The sequence below is a fragment of the Erinaceus europaeus genome, chromosome 4 (assembly GCF_950295315.1).
Source record: "Erinaceus europaeus chromosome 4, mEriEur2.1, whole genome shotgun sequence".
In the NCBI taxonomy this organism is placed as follows: Eukaryota; Metazoa; Chordata; class Mammalia; order Eulipotyphla; family Erinaceidae; genus Erinaceus; species Erinaceus europaeus.
In genome coordinates this window covers 148,388,887-148,407,754 of record NC_080165.1, presented here as the reverse complement: position 1 = coordinate 148,407,754, position 18,868 = coordinate 148,388,887, and the positions used below count along the sequence as shown (strand labels likewise).

The window sequence follows — 18,868 nt, the reverse complement described above, 5'->3', positions numbered from 1 at the left end:
AACATAGAGATGAGAGAAATCTACAGATGAAAAAGCACAAATTAAGAGCTTTTATGGAGGCTGGATGGTGGTGTACGTACTTGGTTCATCACACACTTCACCAGGCACAAAGCCTCCACCTCCCATCTGCGGGGAGGTATGTCAGCAGGTGCTTTCTTTCTCTCTCCCTCTCTATCTCCTCCCTCCCCACTCATTTTCTCTCTGCCCCCATCACATAAAAAATAGAAAGGAAAAGAAAAAAGGAACAAATGACTCCCGGAATCAGTGGATTCATGGTGTTGTCACTAAGCCCTAGTAATAATCCTGGTGTCAATTAGGAAAAAAAAAAATGTATACGACTGAACAACAGAGTTGGAAAAATAGCTCACCTGGATAGTATGTCTGCTTTGCTCTGTGTATGACCCCAATTCAAGCTCAGTCTGTACCATATGGTGGGAATGTGAGTGCTGTGGTAGGTCCCTCTTTGTTTCCTCTGTCTCTGTACTGTGGACTCTTTCTGTCTGAAAAAGACAGCTTGTGGTGGCAGAGTCCCAGGGAAGATCCAGACCAAGCCAAACCAACAAATTAGAAAAGAATATTTGGCATATGGAAGCAATGAGGATAGATGTTTTTTTAAATTTAGTTATTCCCTTTTGTTGCCCTTGTTGTTTTATTGTTGTTGTTATTGATGTCATTGTTGTTGGATAGGACAGAGAGACATGGAGAGAGGAGGGGAAGACAGAGAGGGGGAGAGAAAGATAAACACCTGCAGACCTGCTTCACCGCTTGTGAAGCGACTCCCCTGCAGGTGGGGAGCCGGGGGCTCCAACCGGGATCCTCATGCCGGTCCTTGCGTTTTGCGCCACCACGTTCGCTTAACTCACTGCGCTAGCGCCCGACTGCCAGGATAGATGTTTTATGGCTTATTTGAATAAACTATTATTACTTCTTGTCTACTATTTAGTATTTCTTCATTTGGTTGAGTTTATTATTTCATCTCTTCAAAATTGACTTTTTCGGGGGAGTCGGGCGGTAGCACAACAGGTTAAGCGCACGTGGCGCCAAGCGCAAGGACCAGGGAAGGATCCTGGTTCCAGCCCCCAGCTCTCCCCCTGCAAGTGAGTCGCTTCACAAGCAGTGAAGCTGGTCTGCAGGTGTCTGTCTTTCTCTCCCCCCTCTTTGTCTTCCCCTCCTCTCTCTATGTATCTCTGTCCTATCCAACAATGACATCAACAACAACAATAAAAAAACAAGGACGACAAGAGGGAATAAATAAATATATTTTAAAAATAAATAAAAATAAATAAATTGACTTTTTCAATGAAGTCAATTTATTGATATTTTTACTCACAGGACTGCTGTCACAGGGAGCAAGTTCACATCTCCTGAAAATTGGTGCAAGTCTATCTCAACCACAGGCACAGTGTCATCTCACCATGGGTCACTGAGCCCCAAATTGTCATTTTACCATAGGTTACTGGGCCTACGTTACTGGGCCCCAAGTTGTCATCTCACCATAGGTGACTGGGCCCCAAGCCTCTTATGAAATCTCCTCTCATCACCTCTCCTTTTTGAATCTCTGGACTTGCTGAAATAAACCTCAGCTTATTAATGCCTCACCCTGTATATTCTCTTACCTTGACTCTTATGTCTCACCTGTGAGTGAGATAGACCTGCGGGTACCCTGTGACTCCTCATTTGGCTTATTTCACATCCCATGGTTTTTCTCTAGTTTGAGGCATTCTTTAGCAAAGGAGCTCCCATCTTTCCTTATGCCTGAGTAGTATTCTCCTGTGTAGACATGCCACAGCTTCCTTATGTACGGATCTGTCACTGGACACTTAAATTGTTTCCAAGTTTATGCTCCTATATATAGCACTATGGACCTACACATGCTTAGATGATTTTCGATAAGTGTTCTGGTGTACTTTGGGTGAATATCTAGGAGAGGAATTGTCTGATCAGATAAGCTCTACTTCCTATGTCTGGAAGACTCTTCAGCCTGGTTCCCACAGGGATTGGATCAATTTACATGCCTATCAATGGTATAGATGGATTCTGTTTCCTACATGTGTGGTTGATATCACTGATTTCTTGTTGCGAATCCTTCTGATAATAATTGGCAGTGAAAATTTTGTCATATACCTGTTTGTCATTTGAATATTTTCTTCAGTGAGAAGTCTGTTCAGATAGTCTCTCTCTTTTTTTTTTTTTTTCATGGGTTTAACTATTTTGTTGCTAAGGTTTGTGAATTTTCCCTATATTTTATTAACTCTTTCTGATGTTCAATGTGCAGATGTCTTCAATAAAATAAACTATCTTTTGTGGCTAAAAGTCACAACATAGAGTTTGAATTAGGTGTTTTGGGGCATTTAAGTTTATTGTTACCACGTCTTTTAGTACTAAAGCATTTAGGTATTGCTAAGAGTTCTGTAAAATAATGAACATTTTTTTCTTTTAAAAAATTGTGCAGATTTATATCAATGTGGAAGTACTTTTCGCTAACAATATCACTTAACTATTGAGAATAAAGAAATAATAGAGTGTCTTTCATCTATCATCTATCTATCTATCTAATCTGTCATCTATCTATAGCAGGAAGCAGATACTAAGTTTTGGCTAGATGTAAAATAACAGCATAGATACTTTAGTGTTTTCCAAATTGTCAGTACATCTTGTTTTAATGAACTGGAATCACTGGAATGAGAAACTAAGATTTTACTTTATAGATTACTTTTCAGAAATCATGTTTAAATGAAACATTTACACCGGATGAGTAAAGTTGAGATTTCATACTTAAAGTTATGTCTCACGTAACAATTTCCCTGTCAAAAGTGAACTGTCTCACATATGGTAGTAGCCCAGTAGCTACTACTCCAGAGCCTGGCTTTGTAGGAGGTACTACCAAGATTTGTGGAAATAAACTCTGTAACGTTGCCACAACAATGAATTGTCTAATGATACTTTCCTTCCAGTGCAAAGATGACAGTGCTTTTTATCTGTTTTGTGAATACTAATTTTATATGAGAATTAATTAAACTTAAGGAAGTATTAATAAAGAATCAAATTCACTGTTAAATTAGCAATAAAGAAAATAAAAGTAATATTTATGATTAGAATGATAGGAAACAAGGGGAATCCATTTTTTAAATTTTATTTATGTATTTAATTTGCCTCCATGGTTATTGCTGGAGCTCAATGCCTACACAACAAATCCACTGCTCCTGTGGTCATTTAATTTTTTTATTTTTATTTATTGTTTGGATAGGGCAGAGAGAAATTGAGAGAAGAGAGGAAGACAGAGAGGGGGAGAGAAAGATAGATACCTGCAGACCTGCTTCACCACTTGTGAAGCGACTCCCCTGCAGGTGGGGAGCCGGGGGTCTGAACTGAACTGAGATCCTTGCGCAAAAAAAAGATCCTTGTGCTTTGTACTATGGGCTTAACCTGTTGCACCACTACCTGCCCCTGTATCCGTTTTTTTTTTTTAATTGCTACATATATTTTATACATAAGGCAGTCATTATTGGGAAAACATTTTTGCAACTTTTATGCTTATGTTATAGTTTTCTATATTATCAATTTTGCATTATATGTAAAACTGCAAGAAAATATGTGTATCTTCATTGTATAAATCTTTCAAATTTTGGTGCAGAATTTCTCAGATTTTTTACATACAAATTATTTAAGGACTCCTTTAGAACTTTTCAAGAAATTTCACTAATATATGTCTCTACTACAAAGAAAATAAAATAGAAATCTAGACAGTTTCAACTTTTTTTCTGTTTTCAATATACTCTTTTGAGAATTTTTTTAAAACTTTCATTTATAAAAAGGAAATACTGACAAAAACCATAGGATAAGAGGGGTACAACTCCACACAATTCCCACCACCAGAACTCCTTATCCCATCCCCTCCCCTGATAGCTTTCCTATTCTCTAACCCTCTGGGAGTATGGACCCAGGGTCACTGTGGGATGCAAAAGGTGGAAGATCTGGCTTCTGTCATTGCTTCCCCACTGTATTTTAAGACTTTGAGGTCTTTCCATCTGAGTAACCATCTTTTGATTTTTTAATGTTGATTGGTGACCAGGGTCATTCTATCCGAGAAGTACTTGGAAGCTAATTACAGTTGATATTTTTGTGAGTCTTTAGACTGACTAAGCTCTTTATCAAGGAGAGGGCAGTGACTCTAAACTTCAGTTTCTGCATCTTTATAGTTCCTAATTTTTAAAAATTATATTTACTTATTTCCCCTTTTGTTGCCCTTGTTTTATTATTGTTGTAGTTATTGATGTCATCATTGTTGGATAGGACAGAGAGAAATGGAGAGAGGAGGTAGAAGACAGAGAGGGGGAGAGAAAGACACCTGCAGACCTGCTTCACCGCCTGTGAAGCGACTCCCCTGCAGGTGGGGAGTCGAGGGCTCGGACCAGGATCCTTACACAGGTCCTTGTGCTTTGTGCCAAGTGCTACCACCTGACTCCCCAACTTCCTAATTTTGTCTCTCACATATAAAATGCCCGAATGATGCTCTGGCCTTCTCTTTCTCATAAGTATATTTAAATGACCTAAATCAAAATATTTTCCTATATCAGTTTCTTGTATTCATGGCCTTTAGGCTTGTGATCTTTATTTCTGGATAATTCATCTGCATTAGATATACTGAGCATAAATTGGAGAAGCCAATACAATAGCACAAGTGCAGAAAGTTTTCAACACTCAATATTTACTGAAAGAATCACACAGATGTTTGACCATGTTGATGGAGCAGAACACTCCCTTGCTCCTTTTGTTTTTTTCATATGTCAGCTATAAAATCAAATTTACATCTAAAAGATCAATAGAGGAAAATAGTTAATTACATGCATATATAAAATCTACAAAAGTGTGGTTCCCAAGATTAATAACGATAAAAGAGACTAACGATAAAAGAGACTAATTAATAACGATAAAAGATACTGAACTAAGGAATGGGGTCAGGGTTGGGACAAACATCAGAGCTTCAAGGACAGATAGGAAGCAAGTGGATCACATAGTGCAGACCAGCTGATGTTTAAATTGGTTTTGTTGCTGGGTTAATGATTTACAGTGCAATTGTTGACATATGGAGACAGTTTTTCATCTCCCCATATTAAGTATCTGTAAAACACTCCCCCTCCCAGCGTAAGTCCTTTTCTGCCATGGTACACTGGGACTCCAACACTCTCTCCAGCCTCTCCCTTCCCACTTTCCCAGTATCCTAGGGTTTGGGGCAATACACGGAATCCAATCCAAGTCTCACTTTGTGATTTCCCTTCCTGCCCCTGTTCCTTAAACCCACCTATAAGTGAGACTATTTAGTATTCATTCCTCTTTTTGACTTATCTCACTTAAAACTTTTCCTTCAAATTACATCAAAGATGTGACAGGGGCCAGGCGGTAGTGCAGCCGGTTAAGTGCACATGGCGCAAAGCACAAGGACCAGTGTTAAGATCCCGGTTCGAGCCCCCGGTTCCCCAACAGCAAGGGGGCTTGCATCATGCTTTCTCTCCCCCTTTCTGTATTCCGCTTCTCTCTCAATTTCTCTTTGTCCTATCCAACAACAATGATAACAACAATAATAAAACCAATGATAAACAACAAGGGTAAAAAACGAGAAAAATGGCCTCCAGGAGCAGTGGATTCATAATATAGGCACCAGGCCCCAGGCCCCAGCAGTAACCCTGGAGACAAAAAAAAAAAAAAAAAGCAGGTGAATTCATTTTTTTCCTTTTGTTTTCTCTATTTTATTTTGTTTTTATTAGTGATTTAATCATGACTGACAAGATTGTGGGACAAGAGGCATACAATTCCATACAGTTACCACAACCAGAGTATCATATCACATCCCCTCCAGTGGAAGTTTCCCTACTCTTTATCTCTCTGGGGTACTGACCAAAGATCTCTATGGGGTGCAGAAGATGGAAGATCTGTCTTCTGTAATTGCTTTTCTGCTGGGCATAGTCATTGACAAATGGATTCATACCCCCAGTGAGGTGACTTCCTATTTTAATATCTGATAGTATTCCATTGTATATATATATACCTTGATTTTTTTAAAAACCATTCATCTGTACTTGGCCATATAGGTGAGATGAGCTGCTTTCATATGTGCGTATAGTGTCAAGGTCTTGCATACTCTTAATTTCTTTAGCCTGTGACATTATTTTTATTTCTTTATTGGGGGATTAATGTTTTAGAGTCAACAGTAAATACAGTAGTTTGTACATGCATAGCATTTCTCACTTTTCCACATAACAGTACAACCCCTGCTAGGTCCTCTGCCATTCTTTTCTAGGACCTGTACTCTGCTCCTCCACACACCCCAGAGTCTTTTACTTTGGTGCAATGCACTGACTCCAGTTCAGGTTCTACTTGTGTTTTCTCTTCTGATCCTGTCTTCAACTTCGGCCTGCGAGTGAGATCATCCTATATTCATCCTTCTGTTTCTGACTTATTTCACTTAACATGATTTCTTCAAGCTCAATCCAACATAGGCTGAAAAAGATGAAATCACCATTTTTTCTAGCTGAGCAGTATTCCATTGTGTATATATGCCACAACTGCTCAGCTACTCATCTGTTGATGGACACCTGGGTTGTTTCCAGGATTTGGCTATTACAAATTGTGCTGCTTAAGGACACATGTGCACACAGATCTTTTTGGATGGATGTGTTGGGTTCCTTAGGATATATCTCCAAGAAAAGAATTGCAGGGTCACAGGGTAGGTCCATTTCTAGCCTTCTGAGAGTTCTCCAGACTGTTCTCCACAGAGGTTGGACCAATTTACATTCCCACCAGCAGTGCAGGAGGGTTCCTTTGACCCCACACCATCTCCAGCATTTGCTGCTGTTACCTTTTCTGATGTATGACATTCTCACAGGAGTGAAGTGGTATCTCATTGTTGTCTTTATATGCATTCCTCTGACAATCAGAGACTTGGAGCATTTTTTCACGTGTTTCTCAGCCTTTTTAATCTCTTCTGTGGTGAATATTCTGTCCATGTCCTCTCCCCATTTTGGGATGGGGTTATTGCTTTCTTGTTGAGTTTGGCAAGCTCTTTATATATTTTGGTTATTAAATTCTTGTTTGATGTATTGCATGTAAAGATCTTCTCACATTGTGTGAGGGGTCTCTTGGTTTGGGTAATGATTTCTTTTGCTGTGCAGAAACTTTTTAATTTGATGCAGTCCCACTAGTTTAATCTTGCCTTAGTCTTCTTTGTAATTGGATTAGTTTCATTGAAGATATCTTTAAAATTTATGTGGAAAAGAGTTCTGCCAATATTTTCCTCTAAGTATCTGATAGTTTCTGGTCTAACATCCAAGTACTTGATCCACTTGGAATTTACTTTTGTATTTGGTGAAATATAATGGTTCAGTTTCATTCTTCTGCATGTTTCAGCCCATTTTGCCAGCACCACTTATTGAAGAGACTCTGACTTCCCCATGTAACAGTCTGGGCACCTTTGTCAAAGATTAGATGGCCATAGGTGTGGGGGCTTACTTCTAGGCTCTCAATTCTATTCCACTGGTCAGTGTGTCTCTTCATGTTCCAGCACCAAACACTTTTGATGATAACGGCCCTATAATCCAATCTGAGATCTGCGAGTGTGATGCCTCCAAGTTCTGTTCTTTCTTCTCAAGATTGTTTTGGCAATTCTAGGTCTTTTCTGGTTCCAGATAAACATTTGTAGCATTTTTTTTCTATTCTCCTAAAAAATCTGGTTGGGAACTTGATGGGAATATTATTAAATTTGTATATGGCTCTGGGTAGTATACTCATTTTTTTATGTTAATTCTTCCAACACATAAACATGGAATAGCTTTCTACTTCTTTTTGATATTTATTTTTTTATTTTCCCTTTTGTTGCTCTTGTTGTTTTATTGTTGTTGTTACTGATGCTGTCTTTGTTGGATAGGACAAAGAGAAATGGAGAGAGGAGGGGAAGACAGAGAAAGGGAGAGAAAGATAGACACCTGCAGATCATAAAGGGATATTGTATTTTCTCAAAGGCTTTCTCTGCATCTATTGATATAATCATGTGGCTTTTGGTTTTACTTTTATTGATGTGGTGGATCATATTGATTGATTTATGTATATTAAACCAGCCTTGTATCCCTGGGATAAACCCCACTTGGTCATGATGAACAATCTTTTTCATATACTGCTGTATCTGGTTGGCTAGAATTTTGTTCAATATTTTAGCATCAGTGTTCATCAGAGATATTGATCTGTAGTTTTCTTGTTTGGTTGTGTCCCTGTCTGCTTTCAGTATCAGAGTGATGTTGGCTTCATAGAAGTTGGAAGGGAGTATTCCTGTGTCTTCAATCTTCTGGAAAACTTTCAAAAGTAGAGGGAGTAAGTCTTCCTTGAAGGTTTTGTACAATTCATTTGTAAAACCATATGGTCCAGGACTTCTATTCTTGGGAAGGTTTTTGATAACTGTTTCAATTTTGTTAGCTTTGACAGAACTATTCATATTATCTAGTTCCACTTTATTTAATTTTGGAAGTTTGAAGGTATCTAGGAAATCGTCCATTTCTTCCGGATTCTCTAGCTTGGTGGCATATAGTTATTTATAGAAGCCTCCCGTGATATGTTGAATTTCTGTGGTGGCTGTTGTGATATCGCCTCTTTCATTTACAATCCTATTTATTTCAGTCTTCTCCTTTTTTTTTTTTTTGTGAGTCTGGCTAAAGGTTTGTCGATTTTGTTCACTCTTTCGAAGAACTGACATTTACTTTCACTCATCTTTTGTATTATTTTCTTATTTTTGATGTTATTTATTTCTGCCCTAACTTTAGTTATTTCAGTCCTTCTGGTTGCTTTAGGGTTCCTTTGTTCTTCTTCTTCTTCTAGATATTTAAGTTATGCAATCAGGTTGTTAATGTGTGCTTTTTCTTGTTTCTTAATGTGTGCTTGCATGGCTATGAACTTCCCTATCAGAACTGCCTTAGCTATGTCCAAAATATTTTGACAGCTTGTGTCTTCATTTTCAGTGAACTCTCAAAACATTTTGCTTTCTTCCTTTATTTCCTCTTTGATCCAATAGTTGTTAAGTAGCGTACTGTTGAGTTTCCACATTTTGGGATTGTTACTAATCTTTTGTTTATTGTTAAGTGATAGTTTAATTCAACTGTGGTCTGAGAAGATGCTTGGGATGATTTCAATGCTCTTGAATTTGCTGATGCTGTCTTTGTGGCCTAACATATGGTCTCTCCTTGAGAATGACCCATGTGGACTTGAGTAGAATCTATATTCAAGTTTCTTGGGGTGAATGACCCTGAAACTGTCCACTAGTTCTAGTTTATCTATCTCCTCATTTATCTCCCTCATTTCTTTATTGATTTTCTGCCTGGATAATCTGTCAAATTTAGAGAGTGGTGTGTTGAAGTTCCCTATACTATTACTGTGTTGCTGTTTGTATATTGCTATAGTTCTCTCAGTAGGTGTTTGATATATTTAGATGACTTCTCATTGGGTGCATAGATGTTAATAATTGTTAAGTCCTCTTAATTGACTGATCCTCTGAGCATTAAGTAATGCCCATCCTTATCTTTTATAATTTTATTGATTTAAAGTCTTATCTTGTCAGGTATGAGAATACCTGTTCCTGCCCTTTTTTCATGGTCCATTGGCTTGCATGATAGTTTTCCATCCTTTCACTTTGAATCTGTATTTGTCTTGTTAAGGTAGGTGGGTTTCCTGTAGACAGCATAATGTTGGGTTGTGTTTTCTGATGCATCTTCTTACTCTGTGCCTTTTAATTGGTGAATTCAGGCTGTTGGCATTTATTGATATCATAGATTGAAGATATTTTAACACCATTATTGGATATTTTTAGAGTGTTCTGATATATGGCCTATTTATGGTGGTCTGGGTGTTCTTCTTCTTCTTCTAGCGTTTGCCCTTCTTCCGTAGCCAGTCAACAGCATCAGGTTGAGCCTGATGTAAAGTTTCGAGACCTCCTTTGAATCTGGAGAGGTGGCAGTCGTTGACTATGTGGGTCATAGTCTGTCTGTAGCCACAGGGGCAGTTCGGGTCGTCTCTGGCTCCCCAGCGATGGAACATAGCGGCGCACCGGCCATGGCCTGTTCAATAGCGATTGAGGAGGGCCCAATTATGACGTGCTAGGTCAAAGCCGGGTTGACGCTTGTTTCCAAGAGTCTGGAACAGAGAAGTTCAGTGTAGGCGTAGGGGACCAGATTGGATGATGAGACGTCAAGTGTTGGACAGGGTGGGCGAAGATATCCGCGTATATTGGCAGGTCCGGTCGAGCACAGACGTGGGAAATGAACTTAGATGATGCCACATCCCAACGAATATCTGGTGGGGTGATGTTGCTAAGAACTGGCAGCCATGGAACCGGGGTGTAACGGATGGTTCCAGAAATGATCCTCATGGAGGAATATAATTTGGAATCGACCAAGTGGACATGGGGGCTACGGAACCATACTGGGGCACAGTATTCTGCAGTGGAATAGCATAATGCCAGAGATGATGATCGCAGTGTGGAAGCGCTCGTGCCCCATGAGGAGTTGGCCAGTCTTGCAATGATGTTATTCCTCGCGCCCACCTTTGCTGCAGTTTTTATGAGATGTTCGTGAAATGACAGGGTGAGATTGAGAGTAACGCCAAGATAGACTGTCTGGATGTTTATTGGAAACCTTTCAGAACTTCTCTCAGGACAGGTTTGGTGACAGTTGATTCTTTCAACTGTTGCTTGTCTGAGAAGGTTTTTATGCCTCCATGTAATCTGAATGAAAGTCTAGCAGGATACAATAGTCTTGGTTGAAAGCCTTTCTCATCAAGCACTTGATAGATATCTTGCCATTCTCTTCTGGCCTAGTGTTTGTATGAACAAGTCTGCTGATAATCTTATGTGGTTTCCTCTGTAGGTGACTCTTTGTTTTTCTCTTGCAGCCTTCAGGATCATTTCTTTATCCTTATTCCATTCCATTCTAAATATGATGAGTCTTGGTGTCTTTAAGTCTGGGTTGATTCTGTTTGGGACCCTCCAGGCTTCTTGAACCTTTACGTCTTTTATGTTGTCTAGACTAGAGAAGTTCTCAGCTATTTTGTCCTGAAGAATGTTTTCTTCTCCTCCTCACTTTCTTCCTCTGGTAAGCCAATAATGCGTATATTAATTCTTTTGAAGTCATCCCATAGGTCTCTATTGTTGTTTTCAGTATCTCTTAATCACTTTTTGAGATATCTTACTTCTTTTTTAGTTGTCTCTAATTCCTCCTCGATCTTGCTAATTCTGTCTTCAGCCCCATTTATTCTATTCTCTTTCCCCTCATGCTTTCTGGACTTCATCTATTCTGTTACCCTGTTCCGATACTATTTTAGCTTGTTCAACTAGTTGTATTCTTAGCTCAGCTATTACAGCTTTCAACTTTCTAATAAGCTTGAGATAATTAGTATTTTCCTCCAGAGTCTCATTTGTTGTTTCTGCATCTGATGACAATTCTTTCAAATTCTTTCTCTCTCTCTTTTTTATAATGGAGAGAGAAGGGGAAGACAAGAGAGGGGGAGAGAAAGATAGAAACCTGTAGGCCTGCTTCACCACCTGTGAAGTGATTCCCCTGCAGGTGGGGAGCCAGGAGCTTGAACTGGTATCCTTTCACCAGTTCTTGAGCTTTGCACCACATGCGCTTAACCCACTGCAATACTGCCCAACTCCCTCAAACTCTTTACTCACTTCTGTGACTATTTCCTTAACTAGCGTTTGGATGTTTATCTCATTATTCTGTGCTTCAACCTTTGGGGGGAGGGATTTTAGCTGGACTCTTGTCCTGGCTCATTTCCCCAATATTTCTTCTTGTTGGTTTAGCCATTCTACATAGTCCTACATGAGGTCCCTCTCTCAGTACTTTTCAAAGTACTGATCACTCTTGCCTGGATTGGCTTTTGTCTAAGTAAGGTACTTAAAGAGTTCACTGGTACGGAAATCAATAGTTGTTTCAATATTATTTCAATCCCTGAGTTGGAGCACAGTGGCTTAAAAGCCTCTTTTGTTCTTTTTCTTCCCTGTAGGCTATGGGAACCTGAGGGCTTTTAGACCATAAGTAGTCTTGTTAGCTTAATCAATCACTCTGTTGATTTGGTGGGTTCCTAAAGTCATTATACTCCTGTCTTGTTGTGGTGCCAGGTGATCTCCTCTGGTATTCTAGTTGACCCAGGAGAGGAGAGTAAAGAAACACAGCTGCTGCTGTTCCATAGCCCCAACTCCAGAAGTCCCCTATGACACTTTTTTATGTGGGTAGGTATACAGATGATAGATAGATAGATAGATAGATAGATAGATAGATAGATAGGGATAGATACCTGGTAGATTAGGAGAAACCATAGCATCCTATCTTCCTTAGTTCATAACACCTCTGATATGGTGTGGAGGCTTAAACCTGGGCTCTTTCTTCATAAGGAAATTCAGGAACACTACCCAATGAACTTCATCATCAGATGTTTTGTTTTAATTAGATGTTTGTTCTACTGTATAGATTGGTTTGTTTTATCAAAAGGTCATTTCTGGTAAGAATCTTAATTCTGGGTAACACTCTAAATTTTGATCTTCTAAGTAGTTAAATAAGTGATAAAAGTTTCCTTTGAACTTGGAAGGCCTTGGTTAACCATAACTCAAAATAATCCACATGCCAAAGTGGTATGTCTTGGGAAAGGCTGATATGAACATCTTATGGAGATCTATCTAAACATCTTGAGTTCGTTCTTTCTTTCTTTCTTTCTTTCTTTCTTTCTTTCTTTCTTTCTTTCTTTGCCTCCAGGGGTTATCACATGGGCTTGGTCCTGGATGCTATTTTTTCCCATTTTGTTGACCTTATTGTTATTATTGTTGCTGGATAGGAAAGGAGACAGGGGGAGAGACAGTTCTGTTTCACCACTTGGGAGGCAACCCTCCTGCAGGTGGGGAACCTGGGGCTCGATCCAGGATCCTTGCTCTGTTCCTTGTACTTCGTGCCACGTGCGCTTAACCCACTGTGCTATCGCCAAGCCCTCTTGGGTTATTTTCTTCAATGATACCTGACAGAAAATGTTGAATTCAAGTTTAGTAAACTTTAGAGAACAAACTACATGTTTTCCAAATGCTTTTATTCTTAGTTAGTCTTCCAAGGAAACTAATCAAACTGTTAATTCAAGAAACCAATAAGGAAGTAAAAAGTGATATGAATTCCTCTTGAGACTAAATCACTGGGTTCTGACAAGTCTCTCATTGGGAGGGTGTCTGCTTTGCAAGGTGTGTGAATTTGGTTTGAGCACATAGGAGTGCTGGGAGAAGCTTCAGTGCTGAGAGAAATCTCCAAAAAAAAAAAATCAAAACAACAAAATGTCATGTAATGTCTTATGAAGTATTGATGTATCAAGTTTCTTTATTCATAAAAGCAAGCTTGGCTATTGATCCTGACTCAGTAGAGATTAATACACAAAATTTTGCTAATGTAGCCATTGTGTTAACTTAGCTGTAATTTTACTTAGAACTTTGAGTTGTGTGCTTCCCATGGCTAGTAATTTGTTCAGGTCCTCAGGAGATTGCTGCTGTGTGTTACTAATAAAACCCTTAATATGTAAGAACCTTTCATATGTTGCTACTTAGAAAAAATAAGGACAGTCAGATTATTTTTGAATCTCTGGTAATGTTTATCTTAGCATTGGAAAGCTTCAAATATGTATACTCTTAAGCATTGACATTTAAATTAATAAATCAATATGCAGTTAACTTCTGCATGTATGTGTTAAAAATAAACCTTCAATTTATCTTTACCTTTCAGTTTAATACCAGAAAAATTTCTTTGAATGTGGGCCACTTCATTCATTCTTTCTTATTTTCTCCTTTTTTTTTTTTTATTTTTTCTAACCGTAGCACTGCTCAGCTCTGGCTTATGGTAGTGCTGGGGACTGAACCTGGAACCTTGGAGTCTCAGGCATGAGAGACTTTTTGCCTAACCATTATGCTGTCTTCATCAGCTCTCACTATTTCCTTATTGTGTATTTTCTGCTTATATTTTAGAAGTCACTTATATGTTATAGTTAGATTTTCATTTATCAGCCAGGTCTTCTCAAAACTTTTCCTCTCAAAGTATCATAGAGCTATCAAAAGAGGGCAGCATAAAATTCCAATTACATATTCAATTTCGTTATCACCTACCCTGATCATATGAAATTAATGCACTTCTCTACAAAGCACTTCTTGACCATATATTTCACTACCCTAAGCTCCTATTCCTAGAACACCTACAAAGCTAGTACTTCTAGGTACTTAATAACAGACATTCCTTGTTACTGGACATCTCTGTTCTTTCACCTGTCCTACATAATAAATCCTAGCTGTTAGCAAGTTTCTGAATACCCTTAAGCCAGTGATCTGCAGAAGTTTCTCTGACTTTATACCATAATGCTGATTAAATGTGTTAGGATGTATTTTGTGACCATGTTCTGCAGAACTGCAGTGAATGCTTAATTGTGTGAATTTGGAAGCTAAAGTGCTGCCTATCTATCTATGCTTTGTAGTCTTAAGAAAGTCATGCTAATTTTTGCTTAGCCTTGTATTTGCAAATGGTATTCATGTTACTGTCTAGAATTATAATGTGGATTAAATGTTAATATTTGAGAATAAAGGAGCCAAGCATTTATTTCATTGTTTCCATTGCATCAATAATACAGAAGTGGTGGTGATAGATGGAGTGACACGGGAAAAGGAATAAAGACAAGAACAGTAAGATAAAAGCAGTTTAGACATTCAACCAGTGATGTTAATCCTATAAAACCTAGGTCTTATCTTGTTGGTCTGCTTCTAATTCTGCTTCTGTTTTGATCATCACGTTAGGTTTGCTTGCATTGCTTAATGCTGTGGTCTATTTACATAATCATTGTTTTGCTTGAGACCCACATTGGTTTAATCCCCACTGGTTCGAGCTCTTTTTCTACTCTGCCCCCTCTCCTAGTCACATCCTGTTTTCTACCTTTTAATCCTCACTGGTTAGTGTGTTTTTTCCTTCTCCTCACCCCCTATCCTACATACTTCCTCTTCCACCTCAGGAGATATAAAGGACAGGATTTTCTAATGAAGAGAGATTACTTTGATTACACTGCATTCTCACTCATAAGTAAAGATTGAATTGCATCCCAGCTCAGCCATGAGTCCCTGGTCATCTGTCTCCTGCCCGCAAAGCTAGCCTGGCATTATCACTATAAGACCTTATAAATATTAAGACCTACATAGTAGGTCTCATAAATACTGTGTGAGAAGCTAGAGGAGGTGGATCTCCTCATCCACACAGATAAAGGAGATACAGATTAAGATGAGTCCCTTCCCTAAAAACCTAGCCCTACTGATAAAATAATGCTTCATCTAGTATGCAGAGTAGAAACCTAATTTAGTTCTATAACCAGGCTATTTAAGGAAAGTTTATATTCCATTATTACTATTTGAATTACTCCAACTATTACTACTGTTAATGCAACTGCAAGAGTATCAGCAGTTACCATGCATAAGCACCCAAGTTCAAGTCCCCAGTCTCCACCTGCACTGACTGCTGGAGCAGTGTTGCAGGTATCTTTCTCTCTCTTCCGGGCTATCTCCCCCACCCCTTTCAATCTCTCTCTGTCTCTAGTCAATAAATTAAAAAAATCTATTAAACTTATTTTTAGAAAAGAAATATTTTAATATAACATTTGAATATAGACTTTATTCGCTTAAAGATACCACAGAATCTGTTTGTATTTAAAGGACTTGTATTCTGATATCATTGACTACTGGTAGTTGATGAAACACTGTATTTGTCAATAAAAATCTATCAGTCAAGAAAATATATTCTCTAAGGTTACTTATTATTATGACCTCAGCTTTGTTAAAAACAAACAAAGGTTGGTCATTTGACAATTAAGAATAGAATAAGAAATGTACTTTTTTATTTATTTTAATTACCTTTATTTATTCATTGCATAGAGACAGCCAGAAATCGAGAGGGAGGGAGAAAGAGAGAGTGAGAGAGACAGACACCTGCAGCACCACTTGCAAAACTTTCCCCCTGCAGATAGAGACCAGGAGCTCAAACCAAGGTCCTTGTGTATTATAACATGTGTACCCAACCAGAAAAGCCCCCCCAACCCTGAAAATTACTGTTTTATATTAAAAATATAATGAAGTGGGAAATTCATTGTTTAAAGCTTTATTTATTTATTTATTTTCCCTTTTGTTGCCCTTATTGTTTAACATTGTTGTGGTTATTGATGTCGTTGTTGTTGGATAGGACAGATAGGACAGAGAGGGGGAGAGAAAGACAGACACCTGCAGACCTGCTTCATCGCCTGTGAAATGACTCCCCTACAGGTGGGGAGCCGGGGGCTCGAACCGGGATCCTTAAGCAGGTCCTTGAGCTTTGCGGCATGTGCGCTTAACCTGCTGTGCCACCACCTGACTCCAGGGAAATTCACTGTTACGGAATTCATTGTCATCTAACATTAGTTTTAAGCTTACTCAGGTTGTTGTAGGATTTCAGCTACGTGAATGTTTCCCAGCTGCTTCACGTTGCAGCGGGTATTTAACACTATCGAACCATTTATGATTCACAAATGAGCCTTAGAGGACATCACTATGCTTTATTTCTGTCTTCTGGTTGTTTTTTTTTAATTGTGTGCTAGGGAGGAATTCAAATATTTGTTTTTCAGGGAACTTAAAAAGGTTCCAGGTCTTATCATAAATATGGAAAGGCTACATCAAAATAGTTTCTATGAATTGGAATTAACTTGCACCCTTGCTTTGTATTTTGAGACTTTATTGTCTCAATTTTGCACTCCTGTGAAAACAATCTAGTATTTTTGGTAGAAAGAAACTTGAAGAGTAGTATCATTACTATGTTAATTAAAAGTAATTAAAAATAGAAGTACATATTTGTAATTTCCCATGACTACCCCAGAGGGACAACTATTAACAAGCTTGTTGCCTTTGCTCAATTTCATCTCCTGCGTTATAAAAGATATAGCACAATACAGGCAATGTGGAATCCCTTTATTCACCATAAACATTTTCCTTTTAGTAATTTTATGAGTCAAGCAAAAAAAACATTTCTCTCATCCCTCTCTCCAGGTAACTAGTACTTCAAGTTTGATGTCATTTTAGTCCATTTTGTATACATAGTTCAATGATATTTTTTATATATTTATTATTTATTTTCCCTTTTGTTGCCCTTGTTTTTTGTTGTTGTAGTAGTTATTATTATTAATGCCATCGTTGTTGGATAGGAGAGAAATGGAGAGAGGAGGGGAAGACAGAGAGGGGGAGAGAAAGACAGACACCTGCAGACCTGCTTCGCCACCTGTGAAGCGACTCCCCTGCAGGTGGGGAGCTGGGGGCTCAAACCGGGATCCTTACACCGATATACCGATCCTTGCGCTTTGTGTCACATGCACTTAACGGGCTGTGCTACCGCCTGACTCCCGCTCAATGGTACTTTTAAGGGGGACTATAGCATTTTATTTTACTGATCTTCTCTTTTATGGTATTTCCAGTATTCTGACATGAAAATCAATATTATCTCCTGGAACACCTATGTGACAATTTCTTTTTCTGTTTACTTTTTAAAAAATTATTGTTATTTATTTATTTATTGGATAGACACAGCCAGAAATTGAGAGGGAAGGGGGAGATAGAGAGGGAGAGAAAAAGACACCTGGAGCCTGCCTCACCACTTGCAAAGCTTTCCTTCTGCAGGTGGCCCCCCGGGGCTGGAACCTGAGACCTCCAGCATTGTAACATCTGTGGTCAACCAGGTGCGCCACTACCGTCCTCCCCCTCCTCCAGAGTATCTCTGCACAAGCTATACTGAGAAAGGAATTGTTGGCCAGAGTTCACATGTATATTTAGTTTCATTTGATGTCAGAAATAACATTTTAAATTTTTTTTTTTTTTTTTACCAATGTACACTTCCAGCTTACCATTTATAATTTAGGTCTTAAAAGCAATATTGTCCACTGTAGTTTCATTCTGCTTTAGAACACTCTGAGCTCGGTGGGTATTTTTCACACCTATGTGTAATATAAGACTCCTCACACCCACTACCAAAGCTGCAACATCAGTACACCAGAACCTTCTCTACCTATCACCTCGGGCCTCTTCTTGTTCCCTCTGACAACCGCCATTTGGCTTTTTATTATTATTGTTGTTATTGTTTTGACAAGTTTGTTTCTTTACTAATTTGTAGTTCCTGTAAGAGTGAAGCCATGAGTTTGCTTTCACTTTCTTATTTAACGGAGTAGAATCACCTTGGGTCCTTTTCATTTTTATCTGAAACAAATGATTTCATTTTTCTTTCCTTCCTTTCAAGTTTTTAAATACTCTGTCTCTTTTAACACTTTTTTATTGCTTTAATAATGCTTAATTAGGTTGTTGGATAAGAGAGGTACAATTCCATACAATACCCACTACCACATCCCATTCCCTCCACTGGGAGTTTCCCTATTTTTTATCCCTCTGGGAGTATGGACCCCAGGTCATTATGGGGTACAGAAAGTGGAAGGTCTGGCTTCTGTAATTGCTTCTCTGCTGAACATGGGCTCTGGCAGGTGGATCCATACTCCCAGGCTGTCTCTCTCTTTCCCTAGTGGGGTAGGAACCTGGGGAGGTGGGGCTCCAAAACTCATAGGTGAAGCCATCTGCCCAGGGAAGTCAGGTTGTTTGTCTGCTTCTAATTCTGCTTATAAGACCTTCTATTTTGCTCATCACATTAGGTTTGCCTGTATTGCTTATCGCTGTGGTCTATTTACATAATCACTGTTTTAATTGTTTTAATCCCCACTGGTCCATGCTCTTTTTTCCACTCCGCCCCCTCTCCTAGTCACACCCTATTTT

The 18,868-nt window shown here is 38.7% G+C and overlaps 1 protein-coding gene across 5 annotated transcripts in view; it reads left to right on the top strand.

The window, feature by feature from the left end:
- The window catches only part of GRIK2 (glutamate ionotropic receptor kainate type subunit 2), a 653,698-nt gene that overhangs the window by 462,479 nt on the left and 172,351 nt on the right, over positions 1-18,868 (top strand). The gene's annotated exons all lie outside the window — the stretch shown is intronic.